Raw genomic sequence first — 14516 nt, 5'->3', positions numbered from 1 at the left:
ATAAAATCTTACCTTTTTGCTACAGCATGGATGGACTTAGAGATTATTATGCTAAGTGAAATAAGTCAGTCAGAGAAAAGCAACTACCATATGATCCCACTTATATGTGGAATCTAATTAACAAAATAAACTGATGAATACTGACAGCTGTCAGGGGGTTGGAAGGTTGGGACACTAGATGAAAGAATGTGAAGGTATTAAGCAACACACACACACACATATATATATTTATATATTATACATATAAAACACATATACACAGACAACAGTGTGGTGATAGCCAGCGGGAAAGTGGATGGGGGCTAGGTGGAGCTGGGCAAAGTGTGTGTGGCGGGGGGAATGGGGACAGAAAGAGACTTTGCTTGGGATGATGGGTGCACGATGCAGTGTGCAGATGATGTTTTGTTGAGTTGTACAATTGAAACCTGTATGATTTTGTGAACTAATGTTACCCCAATAAATTCAATAAAAAAATTATAGCAACCTCATAGATTTGTTTGGTAATTAAGTAAAAATAATGCATAAAACGCACTTAGCATAGAATATGGCCCTAGGTAAGCACTTCATAAATACACAACTGTAAAAGCAGGTGCGGCACATCTGTGTGAGGCACAGTGAAAGCAGCATTGCATAACTGGGTAAGAGCAGCACCTTTGGAAACAGTCGCTGGTTCAGATCCTAGCTGTCACTTTCTAGCTGTGCAATCTCAGGTCATACAATCTATCTGCGCATCAGATGCTGATCTGTGAAATAGAGATGACACAGGACCTAGCACATAGAAAAGCTTAATGTACTGTGCAGAGCATAAAAAATAACCAAATACCTACTAATTTTATTTTCCCTATTCCAGAGCGGAGAACTACATTGATTTGCAAAGGTTATGTAGCTTAGAACTGAACAAAAGCAGAATCTAAAGTTATGTCCTAACTCTTACAAAATGATGATAAATAACAAACCTTAAGTCTGTAGCCTGATCATCTCAATTGTGCTCCAAGCTGATAGTTTCAAAACATATTTCTTTGGTTTATATTACCATTTAAAACTCAGTATGTTAAAAACCAAGCTTATCATGTTCTTTCTCATCCTCTTCTTCTCTACAAAAATATGTGCTTCTAATCTCCCATCATTATGCGTGGACTAATATTTGATTCTTCATTTCCCAGCTATGGAAATTTGGTGCTAATTTCTTTTTCATTCTTCTGTCAAAATCTTTCTTTCAGTTGTGTTATCCATCCCTACTGTCAGGGACTTCACACTCTAAGCCCTCACACCTGTTTCCTAAATCAGCATCTTACACTCTTTTTCATTTCCAACTTCTTCTTCTTCCAAATCCATAAATACTGCTGCCAGACTAAATTTCCTGAGACATATTTTAATAATATGAATCATTGTTGATAAGCCTTCTAAATCTTGTTATTTCTTATGCCAAATAGGCTGGGCCATCTCTAAAGGCTAGTTATGGTTGGGCCCTAAATCCCCACCTTGTTTCTTATTAATCTACCATCACCAGCTCTTAGTTTCATTTAAACCAAATCCCTCATTGTCCCTGCATGTCTTCTTGCCAAGGTATCTTCATTCATCATATTGATTCACTTTGTTGCCACCATCCATGTGAATTTCACCCAATCCTTCAAACCAGTCTAGGTGCTAACCTTTCCATGACATCACCCTTGGCTACTCCAGGTCATATGGCCACCTTACACCTTCCCCCTACTTGTTAGACTCTATATTCCATAAAAAATTCAAAATAATTGGCTTATTTTTTTACTCCTCATAGCAATTACTGGGCACATAAGAAGCCCTTACAAATACTTATCATTCAATTCAGTTAGTACCACATGACATCGGCAATTAAGGGTTCATCCACAACACACACTAAGGAAAATGGGAGGGACACGTTCAAAGTTATATACTGGAACCGCCACTAACTATGGAGGACCTCCACGTCTTTCACAGCAGCAATCAATGGACACTACTAAAGGTCAAAATCCTTAAAGTACACCCGTACTCCTTTCCTCTAAAACCTTCCCGTTTTTTCATTGTTTAAATAATCAAATCCTCTCTTCATAGTCAAAATCTTTCACCATTCAGCTTTAACTTCCTTTTCAGCTTCCTCTGACAGTTCTCAAAATATCTTACAAACAATCAAGCCAGTTAAAAATCTACGTATCTTTTAAGTCCAGAATGGCTGTTAACTTATCTCTAAAATTACTCAGCATTCTCTCAACAACATGTGAGCTTTTCCTCTGAAATTCTATGGCACATATTTTTTTACTTTCTTAGTGTACCTTCTAATATACCTTGTAATTTATATTTATAATAGTTATTGGATATCTCAACTATAAAGTTTCATATATCCTTCCAACTCAGTTATGTTAAAAATTCAAAATTTCCTGTCAAAGATGTTCTGCCTCTTCTTGACTCTCAAGGTCAGTTAAGAGGATTCCTTTCCATAAATTCAGCACTGTAGAGAACAAGGCTTAAAATGCTTTATCTCTCACCCATAACATCAAATCAACTTTGGTGAAATTCTCTTTTGCTTTTTGTTTAAGTGATAGGTAGCTGGGATTGCAAATTGTGTTTTTGTCAAATCATAAGGAAGATAAGTTGATATATAGAATAGAGCTTGAAACAAAGCTTTACACTTGAAATCTGCATTGCACTTATTCTGGTTTAGCGCTTCTAGCACCCAAAAGAGTGGTATATATTCCTTAAGTAGTCAGTACACATCTGCTTACCAATGACTCAGGCTAGAAGTCAGATTTCCCAATTCTATGGGGATAATCCTGGAAAAGCAACCAAATCTATATATTCATAATTTTTAAATGTAATATGGTTTCACTCTTCATCTAGCAGACAACTTTTAGTTAGATAATCTTAAGAAAGTTCTTGAATAAAGAGCAGCTACTGCCCTAGCTGGTTTGGCTCAGTGGATAGAGCATCAGACAGTGGACTGAGGGGTCCCGGGTTCGATTCCAGTCAAGGGCACATGCTCAGGGCTGTGAGCTTGATCCCCAGTAGGGGGCGTGCAGGAGGCAGCCAATCAATGATTCTCTCTCATCATTGATGTTTCTATCTCTCTCTTCCTCTCCAAAATTAATAAAAATATTTTTAAAAAAGAGCAGCGGCTGCTGGTAAAGATGGTTGACTGAATCCATGTATCTACTCTCCCTACCTTCTAAAATCTTACTGGAACATATGTCTTAAAAAGGCGTAACTCACAAAGATGGAGAACAGAGGAGAGAAAGGATAGAATCAACCAGTTTAGCAGAACAAGGTACACTGAGTCCTAGGCCAACATTGGAGAATGCAGAGGATCAACCCAATTGACACAGCAAAATAATTCCTTCCTCTGAAACAACAGGGCGAGGAACTGTGGACACTGGATACCTGTAGAGGTGAAGGGAAATGAAAAGGGCACCAAAATAAGAAGGGTTGATTGGCAGTCTGTTTAACAAGCAGAGAACCCTAGATCCCTTCCCTCTTGACTGGCAACTGCCTCTCTTCCACCTAGCAGAACACTGGAGGTTTCTTCTCTATAGAGGAATTGGCCTGAGAAAAATGAGACACAGCTGAGGGCAGAGGCACCACATTATACAAAAAATAGAGGAATTCAGTTAATTTATGCACACAAGATTCTGAGAACTCTACCCATTTTCCCTGCTCAACTAATAAAACAAAACAAAACAAAACAAACAAACAAACAAACAAAAAACAAAAACCCACAAAACAAAAACAAGCAACAACATGCCTTCACTTCAAGACCAGAGACTAGAAAACCCTTTTTTGGGAACCTAACCAACATTACTTCCCTATAGTGAAAATCAAGTTACAAAGCCCCATCAACACACTTTGTGCTTGATATAAACATGTTAGGCCCTACTCTTAAATATGAGCAGAACACCAAAGCTTAGCAAAGACATCTCCAAATTGGAATCTAAGGACCAAAATAATGTAAAAAACAGACTATGCAGGGGAGAAGGAAACTAAAAAACAAAACAAAAAACCTCCCAGGAACAAAAAAAGGGGATTTCATTACAGTAAGGATAGAGTATTATAGATTAAAAAAATTTCAGAGAAAACTGAGCTTTTAGAAATTAAAGATATGATTTGAAAAAACTTAATTGAAAAGTTTGAAGGTAAAATTAAGAAATTCTCCCAGAAAGGGCAAAAATAAATTAGATAAAAGTAGGAGAGAAAAAGAGACATCTAACTAATAGGAATAACATGAAGCAAAAACAGAGGGGTGATAAATACCACTGAATCAATTCAAGAAAATTTCCCAGAACTGAAATTTTCAAACTGAAAATTCTACCTATCCAAGCACAATGGCTAAAAACGTAAGCACCCAAGTCACAGTGCATAAGACTTCACAATTCTAGGAGCAAAGAAATAGCTTACACACTCACATAGAGGAGATGGAGAGAGAAATAATTAAGGTCACATATGAACAGTCAGCAATGATAATAACTTTGAGCTTCTCAACAGCCTACCAAATCTGTCATAAGTACAATAATACTATCAAGATCCAGAGGAACATATTCAAAAATGGAATTTTATGACCTGCTAAAGAATAAATCAAATCTGAGAAAAGGACATAGACATTTATATAATTGCACAGTGTTTCAAAAATATATACCTCCTATGGACGCTTTCTTTAAAATTTTCTAGAGAATGTGCTTTACAAAAATAAGAATAAACATAGAAAAGAAATACATTGGATCCAGGAAACAAGAGCTCCAACACAGAAGGAAGGTAAAGGGACCTCCAGAACTATGGCTAGATGCTAGGGTGACAGCCTTGTTACAAGTATAGAAGGAAACCGGTCTAGATCACACCAAGTCAGAAGGCCCTGGAAAGGCTTCTACAAGAGGAGGAAACTGACAAAATACTTAATATGTTTGAACATCTGGATAAGAAATTAGAAAACTGGCAATGAATATAGTGTTGAATTAGTGACAAGTAACATAGAGTACTAAATAAATGAAGAAAACAAGACAATAATTAGTTCAAGGGGAAAAATAAAAAGTTGTATAGGAAAGGTTTATTATTATTATTAGTTTATTACCTTACTCAGCTGTAAATGGGCTTTCATAATTATGGTAATGTAAACACTGACTATTGACCCAACTAGAATTGCAATATAACCATATGGGAAGATGGAAGGAGAGAATAAGTGCACATATGTGATGAGGCAAAGGGAGTTCAGACAGCTAAATCTGCATATTCTAGAGTGGGATGTCAATAAATATGGCTAAAGTTGGGGGGGGAGGGCTGAGGGGAATCATGAAGCATTAATATAAACATGTAATTTAGAGATATGGAGGAAAATATCAAATGATCAACTTTAAGAGATAAAAAAAATCTGAATGGCTTAATGGGAGGAGGGGAAGACTAGGAAGGTTTTCTGCACCAAAATTTGAAGAACTATTTTAGAGTATGAACTTTGACAAACATTGTAAAATCTCACAAAAATAGCAATACTCTTAAACATTTAAAGACACAGTTCTTAACCATTAAAATTTGATGTAAGTTTTAAAATTTTATTTTATTTTTTAGACAGATGAAGAGGAGAAGAGAGAGAGACAGAGAGAAACATCAATGTGAGAGAAACATCAATCTGTTACCTTTTGAATGCGCCCCGACAGTAGATGGAACCCACAATCTGGGTATGTGCCATGACTGGAAATTAAACTTGCCACCTTTTGGTATATGGGATGACACTTCAACCAACTGAGCTGCACTGGCCAGGGTGATACAATCTTTTAAATAAAATTCATCTTTTTTTTTTGAACACGGAGAAAATAATCCAAGTTGGGGGGTGGGGAACACCAAATATAAACAGAATCCACTGTTCACTTATCAGGTGATTATTTTAGCAACCGGCAGAAATTAAAGACGTTTAACCTAGTTAACTTAGATTAATAAATGTACAAGCTTTAAAGTTGTATTTTTTGATATAGAAATTATATTCCTAGGAATTTATCTAAAGAAAATAATAATCAGGAATATACATAAAGGTTTATTAGGGCCCTGGCAAGTGTGGCTCAGTTGATTGGAGCACCATCCCTTATACCAAAAGGTGACAGGTTAGATTTCCAGTCAGGGCATATACCCAGGTTGCAGTTTTAATTCCCAGTTGGGGCATGTGCAGGAGGCAGCAGATCGATGTTTCTCTCTCACCTCAATGTTTCTCTCTCGCTCTAAAAAAAAAAAAAGATTCACTAGGAAAGATAATCATTGAGTCATGAAATTACAATAATTTTTTAATAAATAACATTATTTAAAATAATTTAGAAATAACAAATATTTCCAAGAAACAATTTGTTAAATTTGTGATGATATAGTCATACCAGAGGCCTGGTGCATGAAATTCATGCACAGGTGTGTGTGTGTGTGTGTGTGTGTGTGTGTGTGTGTATGTGTCCCTCAGCCCAGCCTGTACCCTCTCCAATCTGGGACATCCCTCTCACAATCCAGGACTGCTGGCTACCAACTGCTCACCTGCTTGCCTGCCTGACTGCCCCTAACCGCTTCTGCCTGCCAGCCTGATCACCCCTAACCATTCCCCTGTCAGCCTGATCAACACCTAACTGCTCCCATGCTGGCCCAATTGCCCCTAACTGCCCTCTCCTGCAGGCTTGGTCACCCCTAACGGCCCTCCCCCTAACTGCCCTCTTCTGCAGGCCTGGTCCCCCCAACTGCCCTCCCTTGCAGGCCTGATCCCACCCAAATGCCCTCCCCTGCTGGCCATCTTGTGTCCACATGGGGGCATCCATCTTTGACCACATGGGGGCGGCCATCTTGTGTGTTGGAGTGATGGTCAATTTGCATATTACTCTTTTGTTAGATAGGATGTAGAATATGAATATGATGGAATCTACACAGCCATTAATTAATATATTTTCAAAGTAGTTTTAATTATGTGGAAAAATAAGCATTGTTTAACATTAGGGAAAAAAGACAAATTGTATGTATAGTTGAACCTAGTTATATAAATAAAACATGTACAAGTATTTAACTCTGTGAACTAGAAGAACAAGAAGCTCTCAGGAAAGAATCCATTATGGAATATACCAACATGTTAGCAGTTCATCAGGCAAAAGAACTGTTTTTTTTATTTGCTTCCCTACACTTCATCATATCTCAAATTTTCAGCAATAGGCAAGTATTTCTATGTTATTTTTTAAAAACTGCCATTTATCTCTATTCCATATTCCATTTTTCTTTATCATAGGCAAACATTCAAAAATATTTAATGTTATCTTCTATTTATGCCCTTGTAAATGTATTATTATTTTGTGTGTCCATAGTTTTAATTTATTTCAATGTTGATTTTATTCATCCGGCATTTTGCTGTTGTATGCACACTGAATATATTTTCCTAACTGCTGACTTGTCTTTCATAATAGGAACCTACCACATTTTAACTACTGACTCTTCCAGAAATATACATTCATATTGCCTCCAACAATCCCAACACCATCAAAAATAACCCTGCAAAGACTATTCTCATGTATGTCCTCTTATGGACTGACAGAATTACTACTTCCAGGAGGATATGGATATTTAATCTAGGCATTGAAATATTGCCCTTCACAATAGTAATAACAATCTACATTCTTAGAGCGGTTGTATAAATCCCCACCTGCCAACAGCTGGCATTATCTATCTTTTTCATTTGTGCCAAACTAGTACAAAGTAACATCTCACTGTTGCTTTAACTTGTATTTCTCTGAATACTGAATCAGTTTGAGCATCTCTTCATATCCATATTAGGTTATGAGACATTCTTTATCTGTATAGTGGTTCTCCATAGCCTTTGTCACTTTTCTGGTAGAATTGCTATCTTACATCTTGATATATACCAGTTAATAATTCCTTGAGAGTTTTAAATATTACTCTAATTGTAGTGTCTAACATTTTTTTCTATATATTTTACAGAGATGAAATTTTCAGAATTATTCTTTAGTAATGGCAAATTTTACTTATAATAGTAAACATTGCTAACATTTATTGAACACTTAGAATGTGCCAGATACTGAGCTAAGCACCTTACATATCATTCCATTGTTGTTACTTCCATTTTACATGTGGGAAACTAACTAGATCAACATTTCAGGTAAGCAGTAGAATTGGTATTTGCACCTGGGCTCCTGGGTACAGAGGTAATTTACATCTGAACCCATGGGGTCTGAATGAACTATTAAAAGGACTCTTGGCCTAAAGGTATTGCCTTCCATTCACCTGCCACCAACTTCTGTGATTCTCACAATTAAATATTCATTTCTGCCATAGCAGCACAGTTTACAATAGCTAAGATTTGGAAACAGCCTAAATGCCCACCAGCAGATAAGTGGATTCAAAAACTGTGTTACATCTACACAATGGAATACTATGCTGCTGTAAAAAAGAAGGAACTCTTACCATTTGCAGCAGCATGGATGGACCTGGAGAGCATTATGCTAAGCGAAATAAGCAGGTCAGAGAAAGATAAATATCACATGATCTCACTCATTTGTGTAATATAATGAACAACATAAACTAATAAAAAAATAGATCCAGAGACATAGAAGCATTGAATAGACTGACCAACCACAGAGGGAAGGCAGGGGAGTTGGCCTGTATGCATGCATATAAGCATAACCCATGGACACAGACAGTAGGCGGGTGAGGGCACATGCTGGGGTGTGGGAATGGCTGGGAGAGGTGAATGGGAGAAAAAGGAGATATATGTAATACTTTAAACAATAAAGAATTAAAAATATATTCATTTTTGCAAGAAAAATCATTATAATATGCAAAATCCTCTTAACAAAAATATTAACTCTTATTCACACTATAGCAAAGGGGTAATATATTAGCTAACTTGATTTACTATATTAAAAAGTCATGTTGACCCACATTATACAAGAGATACATGAGAAGTGGCTCAGGAGATCTGAGGCAGGTGAACAAAATGGGTCCCTCACTAACCTTTCTCTGCCACACTGTATAAGTCTATAGATTGTCTGTTTTCTCCTGCCCTTCTTTTGGATTCCTTGACCTTTTTAGGAGTGTTGAATCAACAAATTGAAAAATAAATATGGATTTGATCTTTTATGTCACTTAATGAGGTTAATACCATTATTCACAAAGACAAGGAGATATAGGCATTCCTTAAAATCTGATTTATCTTAGGCAATAATACAGAAGACAGAATCTAAGACGATAAGTTAAAAAATACCCTCTATTTGCAGGAAGAAGATAGTGTTTGACTGATGATTCATTTGCTTTTATATTAGAATCATTGTTCTCTTAGTATATCAAGCAATTGATTTTCTTTTCTGAGTATGTGCAAAAATGAAGGGAAAAAAGAAGAGGACAAAAAACTTGGGTAGTCTGAATGAAAATCTTGGTTGAGTAAGATAACTGTTGTGAAAGAGGTGAGAAACAAATTGCTAACTAAAAATGTATTAAGCACTCACTTTATGGCGAGCTCGTGGACACACAGATTAGACTATGGAGAAGCCAGAGAAAAAGACACTTAGATAACTATTTTTGGAATGGGGGATTGGGGGAGAATCCTGTTTAAAATGTAAATTACCCATCAATATTCATTCATCTCTTTAGAGAAATTTTTACCATCCTGAAAAGATATTTGGAAAAATAAGCAAAAATAAGCTCAGCTAAGTTCTATAGTAATTTTTTTTCAAATATTACTTCCACTTTTCCTTCTCTCTTCTCCACTCCTGCAGTTCCAATTATATGTGTGATAAACTTCTCTCCCTTACGTCTGCTATAATCTTTTCTTGATTTTCCATCCTGTATTCTCTGTGCTTCAGTCTGGATACTTTATATCACCAATTCTTTCAGTTCTTAACTGTCTATACAACTGTATTAACTATACTGGTAAACCCATGTATTGTATTCTTAATTTCAGGCATTCTATTTTAAGTTCTAGAATTCAATTAGATTCTTTTATATAAATTCAAAATCTCCCCTAAAATAGTTCATAGGCACTTTAAAGTCTAAATCTGATAATTGGATTAAATAAATAGCCTCTGAGACTCTTTCTACTGAGTGTCTTTCTCTGTTTTGGTTATCTCATCGGGTCTCCTGATATGGTTGGTAATTTAAAAAGAATAAATTTACTGGCTTGGTAATTTTGACTGCCTTTAGAAACTGTATGTGAAATCTTTTAGAGATAATCTGAGGCTTTGAACCACCTTGTCGTTCTCAGGAAAGAAACAGGCAGTAAGAGTAGGATCAGATTTCTTTAATTCAGTCTAGGATTGATACAATTCAAAGTTGGATGTTAGTATTTGCCTTTTCCAGTTTGCCTTAATTTTTAGGGTACAGCCTATTTTAAAGTCCAACTGAAAACGTGCAGAGTTAGCCAGGTCCACTCTGCTTCGGTTTGCCCTGAATTCCGATTTTTGTCTCCACAGCATATTGAGCTAATGAAAGCCCTACTCAGCTTCTCAGCTGAAGTTTTCTGCTCAACTTCTTGGCATCCCTGCATTATTTTTTAATCCGAAAGTGCCTTAATGGGAAAGGAGACCATAGTCCGAGCTTTCATCCTCTCTGGAACTTTGATAATTCAAATTATCTCAGTTTTTATCATTCCTTAATGCCTTCCAATATTACTTGTGTTTTAATTTCATACAACTTTTCTAGTTGTTCGTATTGAGTTTGTCTGATGCAAGTTATCCCATCAAAGCTGAAAATATCTATTAAATATCTATTAAAACATATATACCCTCTGACCCAGGATTTCCATTCTAGGATCTTATTCTACAGAAAAACTCATACATGCCCCCAAAACATACGTATAATAATGTTCATCTAGCATTATTTGTAATAGCAAAAGACATAAAAGATACCAGTAAAGAATAAAGACCATCAATAAAAAACAGGTTCAATATATTATCCACGTAATAAAACACAATGATGTTGTGGAAACAAATGACCTGGATTTTTAATGTGTTAAAATGGAAGATGAAAAATAATGTGCATTTTATATTCCAATTTAGGTAAAAATGGATAAACACATGCATATATATTTACATATGCAAAAATGTTTTTGAAGAGATATATTAGAATACAAAAGAGTGATTGATCTGGAAAAGAACAGAAAACTGGGGTCTTTGATTAAGTGGAAGATTTTTCATTATTTTAGAGTGGTTGAATTCATTTTTTATATATTACATGCCTGAATTTTATAATAAACATGATTTAAGAGAAAAATAAAATACAAGGGAAGTGCTACACACTAGCAAAGAAAAAATGGCAGTTCAAAGGAGGCTTACTTAAGCAAAAAAAACCTCACAGTATTAATTGCTGGATTTAGTGAAGTGAAGGAGAGATAAAGCATGCAGAAAAGGGAAGTGGACCATGGAAGTAGATGGGGATACACACTCTAGGGAAACCATCAACAGCTCTAAATTGATGAAGGATAGGGTGGATGTAGGAGACTGGTTGTCTTACAAGTTTCATTTTCCCGAAAGACAGAATGTGCCATGTTAAGGAGTTTACATTTTGTTTTGAGGCAATGGGGAATGACTCACAGTTTATAAGGAAAGTAATATGATCAGATTTGTATTTCATATATATTATGATAGCAGTACTGTAAACAATGGGTTGACAAGGGGTAAGGCAGGTGGGAGATAGACTTAAGCTATAAGATTGCTGCAATATAGTACTTGTCTTTCTCTAAGTGGCTTATTTTACTTAGCATAATGCTCTCCAGGTCCATCCAGGCTGTGGCAAAGGGTAAGATATCCTTCCTTTTAAAGGCTGAGTAGTATTCCATTACATAAATGTACAACAGCTTTTTTATCCACTCATTTATACTGATGGACACTTGGGCTGCTTCCAAATTTTGGCTATCATAAATAACACTGCAAGTACCATATAATTTGACTCATATGTGGAATCTAATGAACAAAATAAACTAACAAAATAGCAACAGACTCATAAACAGAGAACAGACTGATAGTTTTCAGAGGGAAGAGGGGTTGTGGGCTGAGTGTAAAAGGTAAAGGGATTAATTAAAGAAAAAAAATCCATAGATACAACAGTAGGGTGATTACCCAAGGGAAAGGGGAGTACAGGGAGGTCCAAGAGGGAATAGGGGGGATAAGTGATGATAGAAAGAGACTTGACTTGAGGTGGTGAACACACAATACAATATACAGATTATGTATTGTAGAATTGTATACCTAAAATCTATATAATTTTATTAACCAATGTCACCTCAATACATTTGAAAAAAAAGCAAAAGAAAAAAGATTATTGCAATAACCTAGGGCAGACCCTAATGCAGTGACAATAAGGATTAAAAGAGACAGATAATAAGATAGTAAGATGATAGAATTAAAAGAATGTGGAGCCTTATCTATATATATAAAAGCCTAAGCAACCATTACGACTAGTCTCTATGACAATACACTGACCAGCAGGGGGTAGACACTCAATGCAGGAGCTGGCCCCTGGTGGTCAGTGCGCTCCCACAGCCAACCTCCCACTGCCAGCCAACCTCCTGTGGTCCCTTCCCCCGGCTATCCGACCTCGATCACCCCGATCGGTACTGGGAGAGATAGCCCTGATCAGCCCCAATCACCGGCCAGGCTGAGGGAACCCCACCAGTGCATGAATTCATGCACCAGGCCTTTAGTTCATAAATAATGGAATATGTGAAATCATTTATTACAATTCACTTTTTTTGGCTTAGACAACTGAGTAGACAATGGGACCCCTCACTGTTAGGAAAGAAATGTTCAGTTCTGCAGTCAATGTTGAGGTGCTTGAGGACATCTAAGATAGGAAGGTGCTAACATAAGCCTGGAGCATATGAAGAAATGGAAGAACAGACTTAATTGGCATAAGAATAAAATTGGCAGTTGAAGTCCAGGGGATATTTAATGTCACCACAGGAGGAAGGCTATAGATAGAACCACAACATATAAGAAGTGAAATATATACGGTAAGGCCCCAAAATAAGCTAAGGAAGTACTCAGAAAGTTTTAGGAGTGAATGGCATCATAGAAGCCAATGGATGACAGTTTCAAGAAGGCATACTCTCTTTCAGAGAAGTCTAGAAAGACAAGGCCTCAAGTGTGTTGTTGATATTGAGGAACCAGAAGGTGATATACTTGATCACTGTTTTAGAATTTCCTAGTGCTTGTTTAGAGATGTGAACATAGATACAATGCTGACCATAAAGCAAATCGCCTTAGGAAGAGTCTAATCAGAGGGGCATGGAAAGTAACCATGCCCATTAGGTAGACTTAAATAAATGAACACCAACTTGTTTAGAAATCAAATATAATATATCATAATTATATAATCATTTCATTTTTATTTTAATCTTTACTATTTGCCTAGAAGTGTGGTCGGCAAACGGTGGCTCACAAGCCACATGCGGCTCTTTGGCCCCTTGAGTGTGGCACTTCCACAAAATACCATGGCCTGGGCGAGTCTATTTTGAAGAAGTGGCGTTGAAGAAGTATAAGTTTAAAAATTTGGCTCTCAAAAGAAATTTCAATCGTTGTACTATTGATATTTGGCTCTGTTGACTAATGAGTTTGCCGACCACTGGCCTAGAACATATTAGGTCCTTAATAATGCTTAATGAAAGAAAGAATAAATTAACATCTTAGGAATTTCTAAGGATTTGGTACATATTGATAAACTACAAAATAATAAAATATAAATAACTAAAGAAAATGGGAAAGCCATAAAGTTAATGAAGAGTGTAACTGCCGACAGTTCACATCACAGCAATGGTATTAACAATGCTGATGAATTAAGAGTATGGGAGGGAAAATGATAACATTAAAGGGGATCATAAAAGTTCTTTCATAAAAATAGGGTGATTTTCTTTTTTTCCATCATGATTGCGAAATAAAAAACTCTAATAATTATACTATTCCAGTTCATGAAACACTACCATACTATTCATAACATTTGCCCCAAAACTCTAGTAAAATACAGGGTGAGGAAAAGTAGTTTTATAGTTGTAGCACAAATAAATAATACAATAATTAATAAATAATAATACAAAAATAAATTCTGTGTTTTGCATACTCACAACTAAAAACCTACTTTTACCCACCTCTGTATAACACAGTTAATAGAAAAGAGTGAAAATAACTGAATCTTTCTTTAATGTTTAGAACACATTTAGGATTTGACAACAACAAGGGCTAAGCAATTGTAACTTGAAATCTTGGGAAACTTCTTTACCACTCTGTAAATTAATTTTCTAATTGGTAAAAGAGGTTAAGTTAGGAAGTTTCTACTCACATTTCTGATGAAAAAACATCTAATCACAAAGATTATCAGATACTTTAGAAGTGTAGGACTTTTTGTATAGCCTAATGTCCATTTCAATAAAAGTAAACTTTCCAATAGAACAATTTCTTTTTCTATACAGCTTACTTTTTTTACTTAGGCCAGCAAGCTGGTAATAATTTCTACAATTTTAGACATTTTCATACCCATTAGAACTTTAAGGTTTTAATAAAAATGTA

The 14516-nt window shown here is 35.9% G+C and overlaps 1 protein-coding gene across 1 annotated transcript in view; it reads right to left on the bottom strand.

Annotated features, from left to right (window-relative positions):
• DPH6 (diphthamine biosynthesis 6) overlaps positions 1 to 14516 on the bottom strand; it is a 167048-nt gene that overhangs the window by 15673 nt on the left and 136859 nt on the right. The window lies entirely within an intron of this gene.

Source organism: Eptesicus fuscus, chromosome 5, assembly GCF_027574615.1.
Source record: "Eptesicus fuscus isolate TK198812 chromosome 5, DD_ASM_mEF_20220401, whole genome shotgun sequence".
NCBI lineage: Eukaryota > Metazoa > Chordata > Mammalia > Chiroptera > Vespertilionidae > Eptesicus > Eptesicus fuscus.
This window is presented reverse-complemented; position numbering and strand designations above follow the sequence as displayed.